The sequence below is a fragment of the Lissotriton helveticus genome (assembly GCF_964261635.1).
Source record: "Lissotriton helveticus chromosome 1_1 unlocalized genomic scaffold, aLisHel1.1 SUPER_1_unloc_13, whole genome shotgun sequence".
Lineage (NCBI taxonomy): Eukaryota > Metazoa > Chordata > Amphibia > Caudata > Salamandridae > Lissotriton > Lissotriton helveticus.
In genome coordinates, this window is record NW_027611652.1 from 1,739,371 (window position 1) to 1,764,214 (window position 24,844).

A 24,844-nucleotide genomic window follows, 5' to 3' on the forward strand; every position below is an offset into this window, starting at 1 on the left:
CAGTTACATGTTTTCGTCCATTCAGATTGTGTCCTCATGCACCCAGTGGCGCCTTCCCCGCAGGAAAAAGACTGCAACACCAGAAGCTGGCATGCTCCCAATTTGGAGAATGATTTCGCCTCTGGCAGAGGTGGGAGCTACATTTGCTCCAGGGAGCAAGTCGTGGGTGCACACAAGGCACGACAAGACCTTTCAGTCATGCTATCCTTAACAAAGTAGTACCTTGTGGCATGGGCCTGGGGAGAGGGAGCCAGTGACCTCTCAGACTGAGGCGGCGATGTAAGGCACTGTTGTCCTCCCAATATGGAGGTCGGCCACCCACTATGCTGCCAGCTTGGCTATCGCAGACTATGCAAACTTCTCTCAACACTGCTAAGAAACCATACGCTTAAGAATACAAACTAGCAGAGGTTTCGAGCTGTAAGCTCGAGCCTCTTGGACTCATTAAACGTCCCCTGCACTCGTCGAACTTGTCACGCTATAGCCACCCCAGGCGTGCCACTGAACTTTACCAGCTCACTCTTCTGATGACTGCACATGTCGGGAGGGTCCTTGTCCCAACCGATGATCACTTCCACATGTTTACGCCGCAACCTGCGTGGTCCTTACGATCTTGTGGAAACAGGGAGATCTTTTCTGTCCCTGGGAACTCGAGGACAGGAGGCCAGTCAACTACCCTTGGAGAGTGGTTGGGGACCTGGGCCACAACAGTTGTCAATTAGCTGCACGCCAGCAGCATCCAGGCAAAGTCCCAGTCCTAGAGCACAACAAGCCCCAGGCCACCACTGGTTTGCAGATAATCCAGTTGCAGCCCCCGCCCCAATAGTTCTTCTTGTTGATATCCTAGCATCAAACCAGCGTAGTATGTATCCAATCCCCAAAGCGTCTCTAACTCCTAAAGGCAGAGCCCGAGTGGTTACACACACAATGACCTATGAAGATGAGATCAGCTCAAAAGGCCACCTTTGAAATGCACCGGACTTCTCTAAATGTTGTCATGTCTGACATCCTACCCTGGGAGGCTTGAACTGTATCTTTAATGGGGCCACAACCTTGCCACTTGGAATGCTGGTGTCAATTCCACCCCCTCTTAACCAACACAGGAAGGCCCCTCAGAGTGAGAGGTCTACAGTATACTGTGAGCCCTTAGTTTATGGCTGTCTTATCAGAAATGCACAGATGTAGCCATCCCCCCAGCAGCCAGCTGTGAATTGGAGACAGGTGGATAGGCATACAGAGCCATGAGTACAGACATTCCCACTTTCCCAAAGTGGTATTTCCACCGTCATAATGTCAAATTCACTCTCACCACCGGAGCAGGTTCGCCATTACAAACTCATCGATATCAAAGACTATACTGACACTCTTCTGCATGCAGGAAATCCAGCTCAATGGCCTTTCCACAGATCCCTCAGGCCAATCCAATACAAGGAGCAGGCCCTACTGTACCAAACACACTACTCGGTGCCATTCGAGTCGATAAGTCTTTATTTCGAATAAAAGATTCATAAAAGACAATATACAATCATACACAATGTTTAAAAACCATCAGTCAAATAAAAACAAATCCACTAGTTATTCCTTAGGACAGTAAGATACAATACAATATGCACATGAATTAGTACGACTAATAACCATATTCAGGTACATAACGGTATATACATCTGGGTAGATCAATCAACACAAGGGATGCCCAGTTTCTTAGTTCGGATCAGCCAGGCCCATCCCAAAACTTTAGCAACACAGACCACTACTGTTTCAGATCTAATAACTCGGAGTTTGGTAAGTGCGTCTCGGTGACCACCACAATTCAGGGATAAACATATAGGTTTTAGCCACTTACTTCTGGGCGCTCGATAAACGGGACAGCCAAAGAAGAGGTGGCCAACACTTTCTTCCCGTTCGGGACACCAATGACATTTATTTCCTGTCTTCGTGTCCCATTTTGCTGTAAAGGAATTGACAGGCAAGGTGCCAATGCGAAACTGATGGTATAGTTTACGATCTAACACCTTGGAGATCAAATCCCAATACTGCTCCAGGGAGGGAATAACCTTATGCACTAAAAATAAACCAGTTAGGTTTGTGTCCAGGGATTGGGTTACAAGAATAGATTTTTTCCAAGCCCAGAAGAGTGCTTTAAACTCAAGTTTTGATGGAAAAATTGATCCCCCTGGGTTGGACCAAAGCTCTGGAAGGCCCATCATATATAAAACATTTTTAACTTCCCTAAGCCAGGGTATTTTATGCGCACCCCACAATAGTTTTACCTCCTCTAGTTCTCGGGTGAACAGACCAAGCTCTGGGGTGGTCCAGAGACGACGCCAAAATGCCACAAGGCGAAACTGGGCCATCTCGTTGATTGGTCTGCAGCCAAGATCTAATAACAAGGGTTTTATAGGAGCGGACTGCGGAAGACCTACCAGGTTCCGTAGGAACCTATTCTGCGCAGTAATCAAGCATGAGAGATCCTTGTGACCCCAGACTTCAGCTCCATAAAGGGTTGCAGAAATAACCTTAGCCTCGTAGATCTTTAGGGCAGGGGTAATACGCTTTGTTAGGTAGTTCTTTTGTTCACGGACCAAACATCCAGCCAACCTGTTAAATTTGAGCTTAGACGTCTCCAATTGGGGGTTCCAATTGAGTTGGTGATCTAGAGTCACACCAAGGTATGTCATGACCTTAACCTGCTCAATTTGAACGCCGTTTAGGGAGACAAAACACTTGGGGGGGGTTTTCTTACAAAAAACCATAAATTTGGTTTTATCTACATTTATTTGCAAGTCGTTTATTTTGCAAAACTCAGAAAATCTATTCAGGGCTACCTGAAGCCCGGCTCTAGTTTTAGAAAGGAGGAGGGTATCGTCTGCGAAGATTAGCATAGGGTACTTTCGACCTCCCAGCATAGGTGCATCAGACTGTATATTAATAAAATGTAGGGTCACCTGATTAATAAACAGGAGGAACAGGGTGGGGGCCAGGACACAACCTTGGCGTACCCCACGTTGTACGGGGAAGCTTTTAGTCACCTGCCCCTGGCTACCCCACCTTACCTGAGCATAATTGTCCTCGTGCAATCGCTGGACTAGGCTCAAAAGCTCTGGTGGAAGGCCCATTTGTCTAAGAGCCTCCCATAACTTCTTCCTTGGGACTAAATCAAAAGCCGACTTAAGGTCGACAAATGCGGCGTATAACACACCGCCGCCCAAAAGAACCACCTTCCAAAAAAGTAGTGTGAACCGGAAGACCTGATCAATAGTGCTGGTACCGAACCTAAATCCTGCCTGCATAGGGGAAAGTATATTATTTGAATCGATCCAATCCTGAATTCTTGCTAAGATCATTCTCAACACGATTTTCTGGATCGAATCGATCAAACTAATGGGCCGATAATTGTTTGGAAGGGAGCGGTCACCTTTCTTGTAGACTGGCAGAATTTCTGCCCCCTTCCATGAGATGGGAATCTCAGCCCCTGCAGCTATATTATTTGCCAGTAACGTAATATAGGGATTCCAAAGGTCAGGATTAAGCTTAAAAAGGTCAGCCGGAATAGCATCTAGGCCAGGTGCTTTACCTGACTGAACAGACTCAAGGGCATGCACAGTATCAGATTCCAAGAATATGAGTCTGTCTCCTATTTGTGGGTGGGGACACGATGGCATGATAGCTGTCATTCGATCCTCTGCTATATTTGGGTCGTTGAATTGTGCCGTAAAAAATTCCACCCAAGATTGAGCTGAGACATGATTTTCGGGATTCTGGGCAACTGAATCCCTTCCCCTTCTTACAATTAGCCAAAATTCAATTAGGTTGGGGGATTCACAGGCTCTAAGGAGATCGAGCCAGTAAGAGTCATCCCAGTCCCGCTTGGCAGCCCAAAGGGTACGCTTATAGCACTGCCTAGCTGTCCTGATATCGTCTGTATTCCGGGCCTTAACAGCAGCTATTAGGTTGCTGTGGGCATCTCTACAGCTCTTATTGTACCATTTTTTGTACACTCTAACGTTAACAGGCTTCGAGGGTTTCGTGAGGAGGTTTTTGAGGCCCAAAAAACACTCCTCGTGGAGATTAGTGATTGTAAAATCAACATCACCAGAAGGGGATAATGGAGGCATCCTGCTCCACACACTCCGCACCTTCTCCTCAATCTTGGAAATGAGCACTGGATCATCCAGAACCCTGGGCCATTTTACTCGACGCCTGTTGTCGCACAAGACTACATCAGACGTTAAGCAGTTGGTTCCCCTGACTGGAGCACCCACGCCGGGGACCAAAATCTCGAGTAAAAGAGGATTATGGTCGCTCTCTGGTCGGGACTCTACCACCATATCTCGTACAATAGACCAACACTCAATATTGATCAATATATAGTCGATACGGCTGGAGCTCAAACCGTTATCGAAAGTATTGGTCCCAAGGCTATCAGAGCGTGTGCGCCCATTTACGGCCCGTAGGCCCCAATCTAAACAGAAGCCCAACCAATGTAAGGCTGCCTCGGTGCCCCTAACTCCCTTGGTGATGGTTAGCGGGGGGATGTTCCAGACGGTGTCCTCCTCAGAACCCACATCCTCTGCCAAGGAAGAAATGGGCTCGATGGAGGTATTCATATCTCCCGCTACAATAACAGTCTGATCGGTTTTAAAATTCTTAAATAGTCGATCAAGGTCGTTCAGGGCGGTTTGTTTTCTCCCACCCTGACAGCCACGGGCATAGACATCAACCAAGAGGAAATCTGTAGTGTTGGGTTTACTCAAAATAATGCATAAGAGGTCCACACTCTCTACCAATATTTCCTTACCATGGAAGCCCAGGTTGTTTTTAATCCAGATGGTGAGGCCACCAGAGGCCCTACCCTTGGGATTCTTGGTGGCAGGTATTGAAAAATTAAGATAACCCAGCCTATGTAAGGGGACTATTGACCATGTTTCCTGGAAAACAACGATATCATATGAGTCAATAAAATTGGCCCAATCGTCGTTGTCCAAGCGTCCCCGTAATCCTGCAATATTCCAAGAGACCACTCTTAGTGGATGATCCGTGCCATGGACGCAGGGTGTCTGTACCACGCCCATTTCATCAGTCATAGTCGTAACAGGGAAATTTACAGGATCTGAAAGTACACACACATTTTTAGGTGAAGTTAGACCATTCAAAGATGGATTTGAGAGAGTGGGTAATGCAGCCCTCCGTGAGTGAGGAGAAATCATTGGGGGCGATATATCGCCAGGCCCCCCAAGTCAATCCACCTCCTCCAGGCAGCCAAACCTATTGGAAGTGGGTGCCCCATGCCACCAATTATGCTGGTTATGTCCATCAAACCTATGAGTCGGTCGTCTAGCATTCTGAGCAATTGACCATGACCCCTCACTCGCGAGTTGTTGTCTAGGAGGATAGAAAAAAGTAAGAGGTCTCACCACTATTGTGGAAATAACTTCAAAGGATGGCCATGCACAGAGATGCTGAGCTGTGTGGGGATCAGCAAAAGATACCACAACACAGTCACCGGCTATGGACTTGTGCGTGGGGCCTATCCAAGGGACTCTCCGAACCATTAATACACTACTTTTTTGGTGGTCGGGGAGCTGTTTATTGGAGTTAAGCCAGTGAATGACTTTGTTTTTCAAAGAAAGATCATTCTCCTGGGAGTGCTGGTCCAGCTCTGGGACGCCGGCTAAAATAATAACGTAGGGCCCAGCTCCAGGTGGAAGGTCAATAAACCCTCCACGGAAGTTGTGGCGACTGGCCTGTCGTAATAAGTTATTCGCAGGTTCTGGCCTTGTGGTGTGGTGGGCTGCTGCTCTTGGGTTAAAATTCTGTCTATAAACTGGTTTTTGCGGGGGAAAGGGTTTTGGTACAGCTGAGCTAGGGGTAGGTGCAGTAGAGTTTACAATAGTGGTGCGGGGCTTTGGTATGGGTTTAGGTGTTGGTAAAGTCACAGGGATACTTTGGGGTAGTTGTGGGGGAGGTTGTACCAGTTCTGGTACTTTGGGCTGAGGGGTGGATTCGATCTCGCGTGAAAGCTTGGCATCCATTTCCTTTAGGCTCAGGCTAGCCAGGGTGACTATGGTCCTATCCATTTCAAGGAGGTTATTCTCTATGCGAGAAAGCCTCAATTCCAAGGGGGAGAGTAATTGCTTTAACGTGCCCCAAACTATTTTAAGGAATTCTCCATCACCCTCCCTATCGTGCGCAGGTCCACTCAGCCGACCCTCCAGTTTGTTCACACTGTTCTTTCTTGGGGAGGTGATGGGGATGTTATCTTCTACCAAACTATGTGGGTCAGGAGCGGCTTCCCCACCCAAAACACTGGGAATGGTTTTAGAGCTGTCATCTTTCGCCCCAAGAGAACCCATGGCCCGTCTACTGTTAAAAAACTGTGATCTTGCAATTCTAGCTTTTTTCCGAGCATAAATGGATCTCGCAAGGCATTTCTTTTTATAGATTGCTGCTTTCCTGGCACTACACGTTCTCTTAGCTAAATTAATTATGGGCGAAGGGAAAGAGCCTGCAGCACTGGTTAGTGGGGCAGGGTCCTCGTTTTGTTGCACTGGAATGGGTTGGGGGTTAGGAGGGGAATTTGGAAAAGTAGTTGGGGGTGCGGGATGGATAGCTGCTGTTATTATCAGAGACCGGGGAGCTGCTGTACGATCAGGGGTACGGGCAGAAGCAATATTCCCCAGGGAAGATTTTTTAGTGCTAGCTATATGCTCTGATAATCTTCTTGCAGCTTCAAGGTCCAGGGAGACCCTGTGCTGCATTTTACTGATTTCCTCGTCAATAGCCAAATTGGTTTTGACTAGGAAATCATCCAGGGTTCTATTGGAATTACTCGCAGCCATAAGGGTTTTACTCCGACTACCCCGTGAGCACATTCTACAGGATACAAGTGAATAAATAACAGTACATAAAAATAAAACTGTATAATGCACCAACCAGAGGGGGGGGCCCAGCCCGGCCCTCTTAGTCCTCGAACGGCCTCAAACGGCTCGCTCTTTGCCCGCTCTTCGCCCCGGGCTGCGTCCCGCGCTGCGGGAGAGCTAGAACAACAAATAGGGAAGCGTAAAGGACGGGGGGCGTGGCAGCAGGGAGAGCGGACCGGAAGGTCGAAGATGGTCTTGCAGGGGCTCCTGGGAACTGGAGTCCCCCTGCACGCTTGCAGCCCCGCTGACCACACTCACCCGGTTTCCCTTAATGCAGCCCTTCAGCAATGACCCTGGAGCCTGGAAAGACGAAGCGGCACCCGCGGAGCGGGTGCGGCGAGATGTGGGCTTAAGTCCCAAAGATACCGCTGCTGTTCAAAAAGTACAAAGTGCCTCCGTGCTTGTAGTCGCGTCCCACAGATGTAGAGGTCAGGGAAGTATTGGAGGCCACACAGGGACGGGGGGCGTGGCAGCAGGGAGAGCGGACCGGAAGGTCGAAGATGGTCTTGCAGGGGCTCCTGGGAACTGGAGTCCCCCTGCACGCTCGCAGCCCCGCTGACCACACTCACCCGGTTTCCCTTAATGCAGCCCTTCAGCAATGACCCTGGAGCCTGGAAAGACGAAGCGGCACCCGCGGAGCGGGTGCGGCGAGATGTGGGCTTAAGTCCCAAAGATACCGCTGCTGTTCAAAAAGTACAAAGTGCCTCCGTGCTTGTAGTCACGTCCCACAGATGTAGAGGTCAGGGAAGTATTGGAGGCCACAAAGGGACGGGGCGTGGCAGCAGGGAGAGCGGACCGGAAGGTCGAAGATGGTCTTGCAGGGGCTCCTGGGAACTGGAGTCCCCCTGCACGCTCGCAGCCCCGCTGACCACACTCACCCGGTTTCCCTTAATGCAGCCCTTCAGCAATGACCCTGGAGCCTGGAAAGACGAAGCGGCACCCGCGGAGCGGGTGCGGCGAGATGTGGGCTTAAGTCCCAAAGATACCGCTGCTGTTCAAAAAGTACAAAGTTTCTCCGTGCTTGTAGTCGCGTCCCACAGATGTAGAGGTCAGGGAAGTATTGGAGGCCACACAGGGACGGGGGGCGTGGCAGCAGGGAGAGCGGACCGGAAGGTCGAAGATGGTCTTGCAGGGGCTCCTGGGAACTGGAGTCCCCCTGCACGCTCGCAGCCCCGCTGACCACACTCACCCGGTTTCCCTTAATGCAGCCCTTCAGCAATGACCCTGGAGCCTGGAAAGACGAAGCGGCACCCGCGGAGCGGGTGCGGCGAGATGTGGGCTTAAGTCCCAAAGATACCGCTGCTGTTCAAAAAGTACAAAGTGCCTCCGTGCTTGTAGTCGCGTCCCACAGATGTAGAGGTCAGGGAAGTATTGGAGGCCACACAGGGACGGGGGGCGTGGCAGCAGGGAGAGCGGACCGGAAGGTCGAAGATGGTCTTGCAGGGGCTCCTGGGAACTGGAGTCCCCCTGCACGCTCGCAGCCCCGCTGACCACACTCACCCGGTTTCCCTTAATGCAGCCCTTCAGCAATGACCCTGGAGCCTGGAAAGACGAAGCGGCACCCGCGGAGCGGGTGCGGCGAGATGTGGGCTTAAGTCCCAAAGATACCGCTGCTGTTCAAAAAGTACAAAGTGCCTCCGTGTTTGTAGTCGCGTCCCACAGATGTAGAGGTCAGGGAAGTATTGGAGGCCACACAGGGACGGGGGGCGTGGCAGCAGGGAGAGCGGACCGGAAGGTCGAAGATGGTCTTGCAGGGGCTCCTGGCAACTGGAGTCCCCCTGCACGCTCGCAGCCCCGCTGACCACACTCACCCGGTTTCCCTTAATGCAGCCCTTCAGCAATGACCCTGGAGCCTGGAAAGACGAAGCGGCACCCGCGGAGCGGGTGCGGCGAGATGTGGGCTTAAGTCCCAAAGATACCGCTGCTGTTCAAAAAGTACAAAGTGCCATTCACTACCAGTGTATGTAGCAGACACACGCACCTGCCCTACCCTTTACCAACATCGCACACTATCCCCAAGGAATTCTCAGATATAGCAAGAGACATGCCGAACCTTGGCAAGCGTCTTCTTAAATGCCAAGCCTAGTCACAGTAACCTACACACACAGGCCCCGTCATGGCAAATCTGGTGCACATTTGAAGAACTACCTCTGTGGGTGGCACAACCAGTTCTGCAGGCCCACGGAGAAGGTGTTTAGTTACATGCCCTAGGTATATGTCTCACCTCTAGACAATGGACTGACAGCAAACTTAATTTAGCCAATCATGTATTCACTAATCAGCAGTATGTATATGACAAGCGCATCACTTTGGCACTGAATGACAGTGTAAAAAGCGATCAAAGTCCTTAGGCTATTACATAGATCAGAGGAAAACCAGGAGGGACCAAAGCAAAAAAAAAGTTGAGGGAAAGCACCCTAGAAAGGGCCACCTCCAACAAAATTTATTAGGATTGGTATGTTTGATACAAAGGTAACACAGATCCGTGCAGTATGTGCATAAACACATTTATAAAGGAGGACGTTGGAACCTGGGACCTCTTAACTATATCACTAGAGCTGAGATTGGTAACCCGAAAATACATTGATCCCTCCCTTTGGTTCATTAACACCGTTCGGTGATTGGGATTTAATCCCAGATCGAAAGCTATAAAGTGGGTTCAAGTATTGGTACCACTAAACAGCACATTACACCTATAACACTTGAAAACTCACATTCACGTCACACTTAAATCACATTTTTAGTTCCTAAATGCAGAGAGTCCTCGGACTGGTGCTTCTCAGAAACTACGACCTGCTTGTTAGCTAGGGTCGGCAAGTTCACCCATCAAGTTAAAATGGCACTCGATTCCCAATTAAAGGCTACTGATCCGAAGGGCCTCGACAGTGGGCATTGCGCTTCCCCTGCCGCCCCAATGTTGTCAGCTTACACTTAATTCAGGGAGTCATCACAAAGTAATTGGAACCATCGGACTGAGGTATTTAATCTGGGTCGGCTAAGGGTCTGATGAAGAACCCACCCACTGTCAACTGGCTCTGCAGTGTGATTCATGATGCAGAACTTCTACACGTCTCTCAGACTCCAGTAGGCGTGGAGTCATGGAGAAATCAAAACCCTTATTCTTTTAATAGAACTCTGATTGGACAAAAGTAGTCGAAACAGTCAGTATTGTAACTAAATAGTTGCACTCACGATTTTACTTGGAGTAGGGCGCGTCGGGGGGGGGGGGTTTCATTGTATTTCATTGTATTTCGTTGTATTTTATACTGTAAAGATTTTAAGTAATCGCACAGTTTATTAATAAAAAGCAAAGTTCCTAAAATATAATTCAACTTTTGGTAATTTATAAATAATGTTCATTAGATTTCTTTTCCTGGCCAACTTTTAGTTCCCTCCCATACAAATTTCTCTCTTTCACATTTTGGCCGATATCTATTAATGACTTTTCTCCACTCTTCGTGTTTTTTCTCTCTGTATCACTCTTATTTCTCTTCTATGGCCTTTTTTTGCTTTTTCTGCTCACTCATCTTGTTCTCCCCTTCCTGCTGAAGTGACAACTAGAGCAGAATGACTTCAAGAGTCTTTAAATCATTCATGTGGGCTTCATATCCTAGCACAATCCTCATCAACACACTGTTGATGAGAGAGTGAAGCAACCCCTTGTATCATTGTCATACAAGTACCCCTGGGTGCTTGTGGGCACTCACATATTTGAAAGTCGTGCTGAAGTCTCACTCAAAGCTGCCTAATTCTTCCAAACTATAATTCGGTACAGAGAGGAGAGGCCAAGAAGAGTGTCTGACAGTCCCAGCAACATCTGCTAAGACAGACACACTTGAAATAGACACACAGTAGAAGAGCCTCATACATACACACACACACACATCCGCACAGCCTGTAAAGACAACTCCACCCTGTTCAGATACACACACATCCAACCTGCAGAGGTACATCAAAAACAAAGACATGTACGTTCCACTGCTTGAAAGGCTTCCTACCTGGCAGACCTAAGATCAATGCACACACACACAATCCCTCCAGCAGACACACAACCTCTGCAGCAGATAATGCTATAAGCCAACCTATGCCGCTGAAAACTATTGCAATGACAGAGGTTTTACTTAGACTGAGATATAAAAACAGGGACAACGGGACATGGGGCAGCAGGGGAGTCTTGACATTCAGCTGGCTGGTGGACATGCTTCTGACACAGGGGGCAAGTCAGCAAACTAACAGCAAAAGCCGAGTAAAGAGTGTGCACAGATTCCTCATAGAGCGCTAAGATGCAGTGCAATGTGAACAGATTTTTCACAGTGCAGTAAGATGCAGTGCAGTGGCATAAATTCCTCAGTACAGTAAGATGCATTGTAGTGACATAAATTCCTTATAGTGCTGTAAAGTGCAGTGTGCACACATCTGTCACAGTGCAGTAAGATGCAATGCAGCGTACACATATTCCTCAATCATAGCGCAGTGAAATGCAGTGCACTGTGTACGTATTTCTCACAGTGCATTAAGATGCAGTGCATCATGCACAGATCCTCTCCTTAAAACAAATGATGACCACAAACACCCCCAGGGCCGGACGGAAAGGCCCCTAGAGGTTCCCGGATAGAAGAGCCCGGCTCCTGAAGGAGATTTCCTCCAGTACACAAGGTGCTGACAATCTCCTACCTGAGCAGAAACCTGTGCAGACATTTCCAGGCTCTCTCCTCCTCCTATGGCTGGGGTGGGGCAGGTGCAGATTTGGTGTCTGGGAGAGGTGGTGGGGGGAGGGCTGTGGGGGTCAGAAGATGAAGATAACTGCACAGACAGACAGAGCGTCCTTCCTCCTCTGCAGCAGGCTGGACACAGAGGGAGAGGCAGGAAGTGATGTCAACATCTGCTGCTTGTACTGTCTCTGCCACCGCTGACTTGGAACAGGAAACACTCCTCCCTTTCAAAGAATGAGCTCATTGGATTCATCTCAGCAAGCGAGGAGCGCCCTCTGCTGGCCACTTAATAAACCATCACATCTAGTATTGAGTGAGAAATACACGAACAAGCATTTTGTGGCAGGAAATGCCTGGGTTTTTCGATGTCTCAGAAAGTATTTACAGCTTCACTTCACGTGAGCATCTTCAAAACACTGATGCAGAGGACTAAGGAGTATTTACAGAAAATTATCAACTGGAAGAGACAGTTTATATTTCATTAAATATATGAGAATATGTGATAGTGGTTCAATTAAACTGGATAGCTTATTAATTTTTCATTGAATTTTTGTTAGTGCTTTATTTATCGGGAGTTTCAAATGCACATCATGGTACATAGCAAAGTAAATAGAGAAAAATACCATGCAACTTTATGCACCAGACCAAATACAATGTGGCATAAGTCAGACTTTTTCTAATCTTCCTGTGTTTTTGGGTTATTCCTTATCATAGCTGCCAAGGTTTAGATTGCTATGAGTGACATTTCAATGACTATGAGTGACACTTTCTGGCCAGCATAATTAAGAGAAGAAGAAGAGGAGAGCATATAAATATCAGAAATTACACCCATCTGAGCAATAAGAAACTAAAACGTTACGTGCTGTATAGCACCAGAAATGGAAGGGCACTAACCTAGTGCCCTTGTGCAGTCAGAGGCACAACACTACTGTTAACTGCTGCAACTATTTAAAATATCTAAAACACTCCTGAAACAATTCATAAGCAATAGCTGTGTCACCTATGGTTTCACCATTAATTTCCGCCATGCGTGCCATGGTGTAAAGCTGTTTCTGTGATGTCGACTGTTGAAGCTAAATCTGTTTGTCTATTTCTGTATTACACATGCAGAACAAATGGTGTAACTCATAAGGATTTAGGCTGACTGCTGTGATTTCTCAGTCGAATCAGGAGGCACGCTGGACGTGAGAGGAGCTCTCTGAACTGGTGGATGTCACCAGCTTCAAAGTACTAGTGTTGCCAGGTGACAGCAACAGTTCCAGGGGCCCAGGCAGGTAGGACATTGAACTAGCGACATGTTGCCTCGGATACCTGTTGAGGGGACGGGCCAGTGTTCTATGGGCAAAAAAAGACGGGGAGCTCAAAACAACATTACACCCGCAGAAAAGCAATTAGTCATTCCAGCTTTCACCAGCCTTAGTACACCCACTGGGCCCTAGGCTTTTTGCTGGCAATTGAGGCAAAGGAGGAACATCACTGGCCAGGCGGATCTTTCTGTCCCACGCGGGACCCGGGTCTAGTCTTGTAGGATGTGAGAGGGCCCCGACACAGATTTCCACTGCCTCCCCCTTCATAATTATAGTCAGCTAACAGTAGTCCAGGTCATAGACTGGCAGGCTGCTGTATTTCAAAACACACTCACTGATAACTCACAGAATCAAACTAAAAATCATTCATTATAGCTGAGATTCTGACTGCCACGTGAGACGGCGCGCCACACGCCCACAACCTCAGTTTAGTTGCATCAGTATGGCCAGCCCTGCCATGTACCATGCATCAGGCGTTAGACTAACGCATTTCAGTGTGGTGGTCTGCATCACCGCACTGAAATCCGAAGTCACACATTATAGCGCCTCCGCAGCTGCTATCATGCACCATGACTGAGTGGCAATGCATGTTGCGCGCTGTTCCAGTTAGGTTTCAGGGGCGTGCTCATGATCTGCTCCACGCAGCTCTCTACTTTGTTACAATGTATTGGGACTGGACACACCATGGGGCGATACAACGCGGCATCACTGAGGAGTTACTACCCAATGGCTTGGCTACTTAGATACTTAAAATATAATTGTGAAGCTTCGAGACATTTTAATAAGTGGGGGGGTGGGGCTGAGTCACGGGGTAACCCTGCAGTTCTGCCGACTCAAGCTACCTGGAGCATTGCGAGCGAGTGGTATTTCAGGAAGTGTTCACTGACACTTGTCAGTGTGTTGGGCAAATTAATGGTAGCTTAGGTCCTCTTCGCCGCTCGCACCACGGCACTGTGGATGAGGATCGATTCCCAGATCCAAAGTTGCCGTTGCCTGACTTGCCATTTTGGTGAAGCTGGTCAGAATTGCCATATGCTCACCAGTCCAGCAGTATGGATTCAGTGAGTTACCATGTCACACACAGGCTGAGCCCACCAGCAATAGAGCTGATGCCAGTCAGAGTCAGCAGCCTGCCTCCCTGACAGAGTGAGTACTGTCAGTGCAACACACACAAAGAAGTAGGAAAGTGGATGATAAAAGTTGGCACATGCTCAGTGAGAAAAAACTGCCCTCACTCACAAAATTGTGACATGCTTCATCATTGGGCTTGCTTACTAACAACCTTGTGTTCCATGATGCCCCCTTGCTCCATGAGCATCTATCTGTGAATAAAACTAAATAAAATATGAGAAATACAAACAACTGAACATGCTCTGTGGCTATAGAAAAAACTTGATGAACGAAAATGTAGGAGAGACACAAGTTAATGCGAACCTTAGCTGTAAGAACACAAAAGTACGATTAGATGCCAGAAATCCAATACAAAGTTTACTACACACTGTTAGAAAGTGCCATCTTTCTTGCATGGTATGCCCCCACTTTTTGCTGAATTGCTGATGTGCTTTGACTGAGTGTGCCCTGGGCTCCTGCCAATTAGGTGCCCAGGGTCTGTGTTCCTTCCTTAAAACTGCATTGAAACTCAAACTCAATTGGCATCTCTGGCCACATGCCAGCCCCTGGTAAATGGTACCCTAGGTACCCAGGGCATTGTGACCAGAGAAGACCCCTAAGGGCTTCAGCACTTATTGTGCCACCCTTAGGGGCCCTGCACCGTGACACCCACACATTGCCTTTGCAGACTGAGTGTCCTGGTGCAGAACTAAACTAAGAGTCGACATGGTACATATCCCTGTGTGCCATCCCCACAAACCCACTGCCCTGGCATACATCAGTCACCCCTCTAGCTGGGTGCCCTATGCCAGTGGTGTGGGTACAAGTGCATGAGCCCTCTGCCCCTACAATACCGAGGACCATTCCTGGGCACTGTAAGTGCAGTGATGCCATTAAGAGTGTATGGTGCTGGGAGGTTGTCATTACAAACTCCACAGCACCATAATGGCTCAAACTTCTCAGCACATTAAACCCACACTGATGCCAGTGTGGGATTTAATGTAAAATGCACTATAGAGGGCATCTTATAGATGCCCCCTGAAACCTAACCTACAATCCATGTCTGGTCTGAGAGGCTGCCTAGGTTGCCACACAGCAGACATGTTGCTGGACCCCTGGGTGGAGAGCCCCCCACTCTCCTGGGCATGCAACAATTCACATCCTGGGCGAGGTGCTAGGTCTCTAACTCCAGGATGGGCAGGTGGAAGGCTTGAAAGGCATGCCGCCTTTTTGAGCTTCTCCAGGCCACTTGCTGTACTCAGCAACTGGCCCCCACTAGTTCTGACCCCCACTCTGGCGGGAAGACTGGTGGGAAATCCTACGTCAGGAAGGGGGGGGGGTGAGAGCCTGTGACAACCCCACACCTCAGGTGAGAGAGGCAAGGTAAAGCACAACTCCAGGCCCCGGCCATCATGAAGATGGGGAGCTCTGCTCTATCAGAGATAGGCTCTTGCCCCCTCCCACAGGAGAGGAGCAGGATAGGGGGTGTACTCACCCCAGGAGAGGGACCTATTGGTCCCTGCCCTTCCCCTACTTGTAATACCACAAAAATTAGTATTTAGGGGCACCTTGAACCTTCCTTCCTCAGATCCCGAATTCAAAACAAGAAAGAAGACCAAGAAGAGGAAGAACTGCTGTACAGCTGCTAACAAGAGGACGACACTAACTGACTTGGCCCCAGCCCTACTGGCCTGTCGATTCTTGAACCTGCTCCTGCTAAATCCCGGCATCTCCTGCGGACAGCAACCTCAAGCACCCCGGAGGACCGGCCTGCCTTGACCCCCTTAGAGACTGGGATTCCCACGAGCAGTGGCTCTGCTTAAACAGCAATACCCCTGGTGCCAGCCAGGAACCGCGAACCCAGCCGATTCTGCACCCGCCGAGCCCGGCCTGTGGCCGAGTGGACAAAGACCCTGAGGACGTCCCCCCGGCTATTCTGACCTGGAATCCAGTGTCAAAGGACCCTCCTCGATGACCCAGACGACGCCTGCAGATTCAGAACCAGGGACCCCCCAACTGCACCCAGCATAGGGTAACATTTCCCGACGTCCAAAGACACCCCTGCACCCGGCGCAACCCCAGCCTCCTGTGCCCAACTCCGGGGTGCCTACCTATCCTCCAAGATCCCAACTTACAACTCGAAGTGTTGGTTGCTCCAGAAGATCCTCCGTCCCCGAATCTGCAGCCTTTGTTCCTTTTTCAAGATCTCCATTGAATAACATTGAGCTCCCGACGGCTCAAAAGCACTGTAGGAAGGAGGATATCTGACTATGGCTACCCCCAACTTTTTGCCTAGTGTTTATCTGGTTTTTGACTTAGTTGGCCTGGGATCCTGCTATTCAGGGCCCCAGGCTATCTGTTCTCTCTGTAAAATGGACTCCATGTACTTTAGGTACATACCTGATTGGGTATTGGGTCACCTCTGTGAGCCCCTGTATGGTGTACCATAGGTACCCAGGGCATAGGTACATCCAAGGCCTACCAGGGGCTGCAGCATGTATTATGCCACCCCTGGTTGGTCATCCAAACTGACACCAGAGGCTGATCACTCAGCTTGGGTAAGGTGGTGTAATCACCCCTTACTTAGATATAGTATTCCTATATCTAACCTTATATAAAGACACATAGGCACCTATAAGTCACTCCTATGTCAGGCCTCGACAATCCTGGAGGCAGAGTGCTTGGTTTTATGTTAGAGGGTGCTCGGGCATGAGCTGAGCCCTTCTGCAGCTTTCAGTACCATGTCCTTATAGCTGTTCTAAGATATAGCCATACCATATACTCTTAAATGCATTATAATCCTCGCGGTTAAATGCTAACTTTGGTTTGGCTTTATCAAAACATGTTGTGTAAGGTGTCAAATGCTTTGGAATTCTACCCCCCCCCCCCCCCACCCCCGCCAATTCTGGCGGCTTGGGTAGCATTCCACCCTTCTAGAGGGAAAAGACATGTATGTTACTGCTTTACCCGGTTAAAGTTAAATAGTGCCTCAGCATCACAAAATGTATGCTGCTGCCACAGACACGAGTCTGACCTCCTGCAGCTGGGGGAAACTCCAGCAAGGGAGGCCTTGATAAAAGGTTTCCTGTCGAGAGAGGTGCTTATACCCCAGACAGCCAGTAGTGTATTGGGGCAGGGTGGGTTGAATGGAAAGATTCTTTTCCAGACACTGCCTGGGGCACACAAGGTGCTTCATGCATAGCCCGGTTCAAACCAGTTGCTGGGGCACTCCAGCCCCAGCTCTGGCACGAAACTGGACAAAGAAAAAGGGGTGTAACCACCCCCTTCTCAGGTCCACCCATAGGAGGGACCTAGTAGGTAATCCAGCCCCTTAGTTTGGTATAAAGTTAGGAGCTGTGTCTAGGGACATCAGATTACCCTGGAAAGAAACTACGATACAGAACTCTTGGATTTCGACATTCTATGCTGACTAGAAGACTGAAGAAGATCTCCCTTGTGTTCAAGGAGTGACCACCCTGTTCAAACAGGCACCACCAGTAACTTGCCAGTTTGCTTTGTCAACCCTCCAGCGGGAACCCGATGACTCAGCGGCTCAGAAACTGGACTTCCAGACTTCTCTGACTTCGATCCACATTCACAGCAAAGCTGAGACCTGTGGCGGACACGAGAGACGTGGGACCGGTTATCCTGGACTACCTGCACTTTGCTAATTGTGCAACGAATGAGGCACCCTCGCAGTTGTGCATTGGGGTAAAAGAAGCCCCAGACCTGAGCATCATTTGCACTAGAGCTCAGCCCTCCTCACTCCACGAGTGCCGCGTGGGCCCCCCTCCTGCATTTCAGCTTGATGCATCTTCACTGTTGATAGCCCGTTGGCTAGTGAGCCCTCAAAAGAGGATCCTTTGATTTTCCAAACCTTGCCTGGTTGCTCTGGGCTTGCTCCAGCTTCCCTACAAAAGAGAAGCACCTCAGAGCTTGCTGGTCTGACCTGAAGGCAATCTTCACTTCCTGCGTGGGTTGCGGTTGCCAAGGCTTGTTTGGTCCAATCTGGACACCGACACCCCAGTCAACTAGATCCTTTGTGGGACAGCTTGAATCCAGCTCCTGGTCATCATTGACACCTCCTGGTCCTCGTGGCTGCAGAGACAAGATTTACCTCTTCCACTGTTTGCATCGCGACATCACCTGGTTCCAACTTGGTTCCATCCTGGTCACTGGCTAGTGACCCAGACTCTGTCCCCTCTACTTTCAGGTTCTTCACTGCTTCGATCCACCCTTGGATCCACCCGGACACTCTTCCTTCGGCCACCTGCAGCACTTCTTTTGCAGGTCTCCATTGAAAGCATCCACGAAACCCGACACGAAAAGAAACCTATGCACCTGGCTTCCCTGGGTGAGGTAACTCAAGTACTCCGGTGCTCCCGTGGGTATTGACTATCCAAGTGTCCTAGTTTAAAGAGGTTTTATCGTAGTCCACTCGAAAGTGCCCTTAATCAGTAACTTTGTGATTCCTTCGTTCTCCATTGAAGTCAATGAGAACCTGCGCCTGTGTTTAGACACTGCAGGCGCCGTCCGTGGGTCTCCTACTTCCTAACCTTTGGTACTGTAGTGTAGCCCCAGCGATTCCCTCGGCCCTAGGCCTATTCACTGTTCGTGCAGTCGTTCTTATACCACTCACTTAGTATATGGTTTGTGAGGCCCCTAGGGCAGAATTGTATTTGTGCAACTTAAAGTATGCTAAATGAGTAACTTGTAATGTATTTCGATCTCTGACCTCATAAAGAGTTCAGAGGGGTTGTGTTAGTAATAAATACATATATATTTGATATATACCTTGTGCGGTGTCCTTTCATTTGGTATTCAAGGGATTATATATGGTAAAACAGCTGGTTTCACATGCTCTTGGAAGTTTTAGCCTAAGACTGCTGATCCATGCTACCACTAGGATAGCTTGTCTATAAGGTTGACTTTACAACCACCACCATAAGGGTCGTTTAGACTGGTGCAAGGTGCCCACTAGAATAGTGGACATCATATATCAGGCTAACTTCTCACATTGGTGTGCAGCGAATGGGATAAGATCTTGCTATTGTTTTACCATATAATCTTGAGATAGCATTTGAAAGATCACATTAAGGTACCTAGAGGTACATATAAATCAAGTCTTATAATAGTTAAGTTCTACTGAACTTAGTTGTTGTAGAGGAAAGGGCCTAGCACACCCTGACTACAACTCCTAGAGAGGTTCTAGTAGGTAACACTTAGTATAGGTAGGTGCACACACCACACCTCACTAGAGAATGTCCTTGATAGAAGAGCCTAGTGTGTCTCTCCCAGAGGAAGTGGACCCTCCCAGGGTCCCTTCTCACTATGACACATTTACGTTTAATGAAATTAGAAGTTTGTGTTCACTCAGGAGACTGAGACAAGGACAGAGTCCAACCCTAAGACACATTATAGATTTGTTAGTGGAGTATGATGCTGAGAAAGCAGCAACCCCAGATCGGACTGGTAGTGGAAGAGGGGGCCATCCATCAACAGAGGATTCCCAGGATGACAATCCAGGGGGGGTCTGATGATGAGGATGATGAACAGGTCCAAGTTGAAGAACTGAACCAGGTCAACCTAGGACTACATGGGGCTGGACAGGAGAGAATCCCATCCAGCCCCCCAAGTAGGCCTAACACTGAGCACAGAAGGAGGAGGTCACTTCCAGTGACTCCCACCACTCTGATGACTTAATAGGGTCAAATACCTCAGCAGTGATGAGGATGACTTCACCTCAGAGAAGGGAGCACAAGGCTAGGATGAGGGAAGTCAAGCTTAGGATCAAGAGGCAAGAAATTGCCCTTGCCAAAGAGACCCTGGCTCTTGCTAGAGAGCAAATGTTGAGTGGATTAGATTCCACTGGTGGCAGCAACATCCCTAGAGGTAGGGAAAGGTCAAATGGCCATAGAAATCTAAGTAAGATTGTCCCTCCCTACCAGAGTGGGAATGGCATCCACAAGTGGATAACTGCTTTGGAGAGAGCTTGCAAAGTACAGCAGGTACCCCAAAGTCAGTGGTGTTGGACTTGACCCTTTTCCCCCAAAATGTTTTGCCTTTCGCCCCCCTAATGTAGGATGTCTCCCCCATCATAAAGGTCACTGTATAGGCCATGTGTGGTGTGAGACACCATGTTAATGTGTAATGTCATGCAATGGTGTGAGCACTTGTCAATTCCCCCCAGTGTGTAAATGTACCCTGGTGAACTGCAATTTTTAAAATGGATGCCATGGCTGTATGTTGTGCCACCTGACTGCAGGAGGTTAGCAGTCTAGTTGTTAGGTACCCAGCCACCCCTGCTTTTCGAGGGAAAGCCTGGCACCCATGGTGCTCTACTCCTCCCCAAGAGCAAGTTTAAACCAGTTTTCCAGAGAATTCCAGAAGCTGCTGGTACTGTCTGGGAGGTGGGGTGAGGAGGGTATAAATAAGGGGGATGTGCCACCATGTGCAGAGACAGAGCTGGGACAGGAATGTGAGGGTACCTGCCACTTGGGCCTGTGTGCTGGACCCTGCACCCACCTAGAATCCCCCTACTGTCCCCAGGGCTAGCGGAGCCCCACTTCAGGAGTTCATGCTGCTGTGTAGGAGGAGGGCCAAGCTACAGTGGGGACGGTGAAAGCCTACTGCCCTGTTTTGATGACGCCCCCACTAACTGCTGACCATGCCCAGTAGTGCCTGATGCTCTGTCCCCCGGGCCCCTGACGAAGGAGGGCCCCCCCTAGGTCTCTGAAGCGCCTAGAATGGAAGGAGCACCTTGGACCCACCACCCAGGAGGTGAGAAGAGTTACCCTGGGGCTTGCTGCTGGGACTGTCCGCCCCCCTTGTGCCGTGTGCCTGGAAGCGCTGTCTTGCAGGAGACTGCTTGTGTCCCCAGAGCACTGTGACCAAGAGTGCCCTGCTGATTGCCTGCTAAGCGCTATAATCTGGGAGTGCTGTACCTGCTAAGCGCTGTGTTGAATGATCCTACAGCGCTGGGCAAGGAAGAGTGTGCCCTCAAGGAGCTGTGCTGCCTGGAAGCGCTGTGGGAGCCCCAGATAACTGTTGTTGGGGAGTGCTGTGTTGCTCAGGAGCTGTCTGCCTACAAAGCGCTGCATATAGGGCCTGCGCTGTGCCTCTAAGCGCTACAGCGGCAAAGTTATGCCCCCGAAGCGCTGCTTCACCTAAGCGCTGTGTGGCCCAAAAAGGAATGGTTCTGCTGTAAAGCGCCGTGGGGGCCTACCCCGCGTCTTGGTGCTCTTGGACCAAGTCCTACTGTCGCGCGTGCCTACTCCGCGTCTTGAATAAATTAGGAGCGGGTGCCCACCCCGCAGAATTGCCACCTGAAACTCACCGCGCGGCCCGGGGCCTGGAAGAGGGAGAAACCTAGCCGCGATCACTGCCGCGGCCCCGGCGCCGCAGAAGACAAGTCATCGGTTGCTCGGAAGCGAGGGAGGGCCGCCGTGATATCGTTGAGGGCCACGCTAGGCCCTGAAGCCGCCACTGCCCTCACGTGACTGGGGCGCCCAGCCACGCCATCGGCCGCGCCCCCGCCCTTGGGGTCCCACCATTGATTGGCTCTGCCACACCTCCTTGCCAACCGCGCTGGGATTAGCGGCCGGCACCACACCCCTCCAGGGGAGGCCTCTGATTGGGCCTGTCCCAGGGAGAAGCCCCGGAAGCCCGCGAACCGGCACCCGTCAGGAAGGGGAGCTCGCAGGAGAGCGCGAGTCCCCCCCTCTGCTTGAAGGCCCGGGACCACCCGGAACACCAGCGAAGGGGGCCCCCAGGAGAGGGAGAGCCCCCATCCTCCCCAGACCTCCCAGGAGGACGAGCTAAGCCCCAGAGGCCGGTCCGCTCGAGGCACAGGATCGGTGCCTGAGGATCCGCCCGGGGAAGACTGGGGAGGCAGGAGAAGGTGCTGCATGTGACCCGTGGGGCTCCCGGTTGGAAAGGAAAGCCCCGTGCCTGCCACGGAAGGGAACAGCCCGGAAAACGCCTGCTGCATTAGCGCCGGTGAGAGCCAGGAGCCAGAAGGACATCACAAGGAGCCCGGTGAGTGGGGGGCTCAAACAGACTGTGTTTGGGGGTATTTCGGGGCATACTGTTGGTGCCCAACCCCCGGTACCAGCATTCCGTGGTGAACTTCCGCCCCCAGGAACAGTGTTGTTCTCCAGGTGCCCCGCCTGTCAGCGGGCACCTGCAACGTAGGGCCCTGACTTTTGCCCCCGGGACCAGGGTTTTGTTGTAGGGTTACATGCCTATGGCCCCCCCAGGCCCCGGACTGCTTTTGCTGAACAGGGGGCAGGGGCAATGATAGAAGGGCCATGCCCAGTCTTCCAATGGGTCTGAGTTGATGGTATATGCCCCATGTTAGAGGTGTTGAGGCTAATGGGATGGCCCCATGGTTATGGGTGTGGATAACGCTTTTACACTTAGTGGTTTATGCTATGTCTGACCCCTGCAATGTTACCTGTGCCATACAGGAGTGGTTTACTTATGCTCCACCAATGACCAGTTTCCAGATGGTGTATTAGGCTCCTGTGCTCTGCCTATCTGATAGTACCCACGGTGAATGCGATTATGCCTGCCTAGGCCTGGTATTAAGATTGCATGCCTATTGTTCCTTTTTGCAGGAGGCGCTAATGTTTTATTTCATGTTGACCTGTCCCAAAGGCCGATGCCTAGAAGTTCTTGCCCTCACATTGATATTGCTGATGGTTCATGTCAATTGCTAACGTTCTTTTTATTTCAGCCTGGAAACTGATGGACTTACCCTTTTTCTTGCTTTATTCATTTTCCCTGTAAATAATCCCCCGGGTATCCATTGCCCTGGCGCCAGTTGGCGCCCTATTGTGATTACGGTGCATTATTGTGTTTACTTTTGCAGGTTGGAGACAATACATGAGTTATTCTTTTACTTCCAACCCAGTGTCGTGTCTCTTTTGTAGTGTGCCTGGTGTGTCGTCTGTGGGTACTGCGTGGATGCTTCGCACATGTCTTCAGGAGTTTGGCCTGCCCGTTCTGCTCCATGCTACCCCCTGTAGAATTGGCAACCCCATTTCTAACAAGTGGGCAGCAATTTTATAGCTCTCCTTTTCAGAAAAAGGTAGAGACAAGCTCCTCACAGTTAGGGATGAGGATGCTGACAACTACAATGTCCTGAAGAGTGCTCTAATAGATGGGCTTGGCTTAACCACTGAGCAGTATAGGTTGATGTTCAGAGATACCCAGAAGACACAGACTCAGGACTGGACTGACTTTGAAGATTGGGCAACTAAGGCTCCGGAAGGCTGGTAACTGGGCAGTAAGGTTAAAGACTATACAGGATTGTATAATTTGATTAAATAATAATTGTCAGAACCAGTTATTGCATCAACACCCGATTGACTCTGATCTGACCTCTCCCCAAGAATTGGGAAAGAAGGCAGACAAATGGGTCAGAACCAGGGTGAAGCAAGGTGGTGATCAGAAGAAGCAAGACCAAAAGGGCGGGGAGAAAGCAAAAGACCAGAAGTCTTCTCAAGGTCCCCAAAAAGCTTCTTATGGTGGGGGTTCCCAACAATCTACGAAAAGGAAGGCCCAAAGAAACCCTGGAGCAAAACTTGTAAGGTTAATTCTCACTGGACTAGTGATTGCACCAAGAAGGAGACAGCTCCAACCTCTGTTGCCCCAAGGCACCCCCTAGTACAGTTAACAGTGGTGGTTCTCAACCCAAGGCTATAGTGGGGTTAACCCTGGGTACTGAGATGGATTCTGGCCTAGTCAGAATACCAACTCAAGCTGTTCTTGTCTGTGATGTGGACATGGCTATGTCCTCTACTGTGAGTCTTAATAACTTGGGCAAGTACAGGCAAATACCTTTAATCAATAACAAAGTGGCTCAGGCCTACAGGGACACATGTGCCAGTGTCACCATGGTGATGCTTAACTATGTGGACCTTGGTCAGATAATACTAGGTGATAATTACCTAGTGACCAATGCAAGCAATGTCACTACCACCCATAGTATGGTAATTGTTAATTTCTCCTGGGGAGGGGTAACTGGCCTCAAAAGACTTGTTGTTAGTTCAGACCTCCCTGTAGAATGTCTGCTTGGCAATGATCTTTAATCTTCAGTCTGGTCTGAAGTGGAGTATAGGACTCATGCAGAGATGTTAGGTATATCAGCACATGTCCTTGCTGTGACCAGGTCACAGGCCAAAAAGTGCAAAACTGAACAGACCCTGGATCCTGAAACTATGGACCAGTTGCCTTCCAAGAGAAAGAGCAGTAGCGTTAAGGCAGTGCTTTCCCTCCTGCCTCAGAGTGAGGATCAGCCTTCTGAGGAAGCTGATAGTGAGAACCAAGAAAGAACTGTCCTAGAAGAGCTTGAGCCTGATCAGGTTGAGTTTCTTGGGACCGGGGGACCTTCAAGGGCAGATCTGAGGCAGGCGCAGTTAGACTACCCCTCTCTTGAACCCCTCAGACAGCAAGCTGCTGCTGAGGCTGCTGGGAATGCTACAGGTACCCATAGAGTGTATTGGGAAGAAGGACTCCTTTATTCAGAGGCTAGCGACCCCAAGCCTGGTGCTTCCGGGAGGTTGCTCATACCTCTGGCATTCAGGGGCTTCCTTCTTACCTTAGTCCATGATATTCCCTTAGCGGGACATCTTGGCCAGAACAAGACTTGGGACAGGCTTGTCCCTCACTTTCACTGGCCACACATGTCAGAGGACACAAAGGAGTTTTGTCGCTCCTGTGACACCTGCCAAACCAGTGGCAAATCAGGTGGCACCACAAAGACCCCCTAATACCACTTCCTGTGGTGGGG

The 24,844-nt window shown here is 49.8% G+C and overlaps 1 protein-coding gene across 1 annotated transcript in view; it reads right to left on the reverse strand.

The window, feature by feature from the left end:
• LOC144805524 (uncharacterized) overlaps window positions 1-11,738 on the reverse strand; it is a 30,377-nt gene extending 18,639 nt beyond the window's left edge. Inside the window, exon 1 of the mRNA XM_078672060.1 lies at window positions 11,595-11,738. The gene's annotated coding sequence lies outside the window, so the exon portion shown is untranslated. The remainder of the gene's footprint in view (window positions 1-11,594) is intronic.
• Between the last annotated feature and the right edge of the window lie 13,106 nt (window positions 11,739-24,844).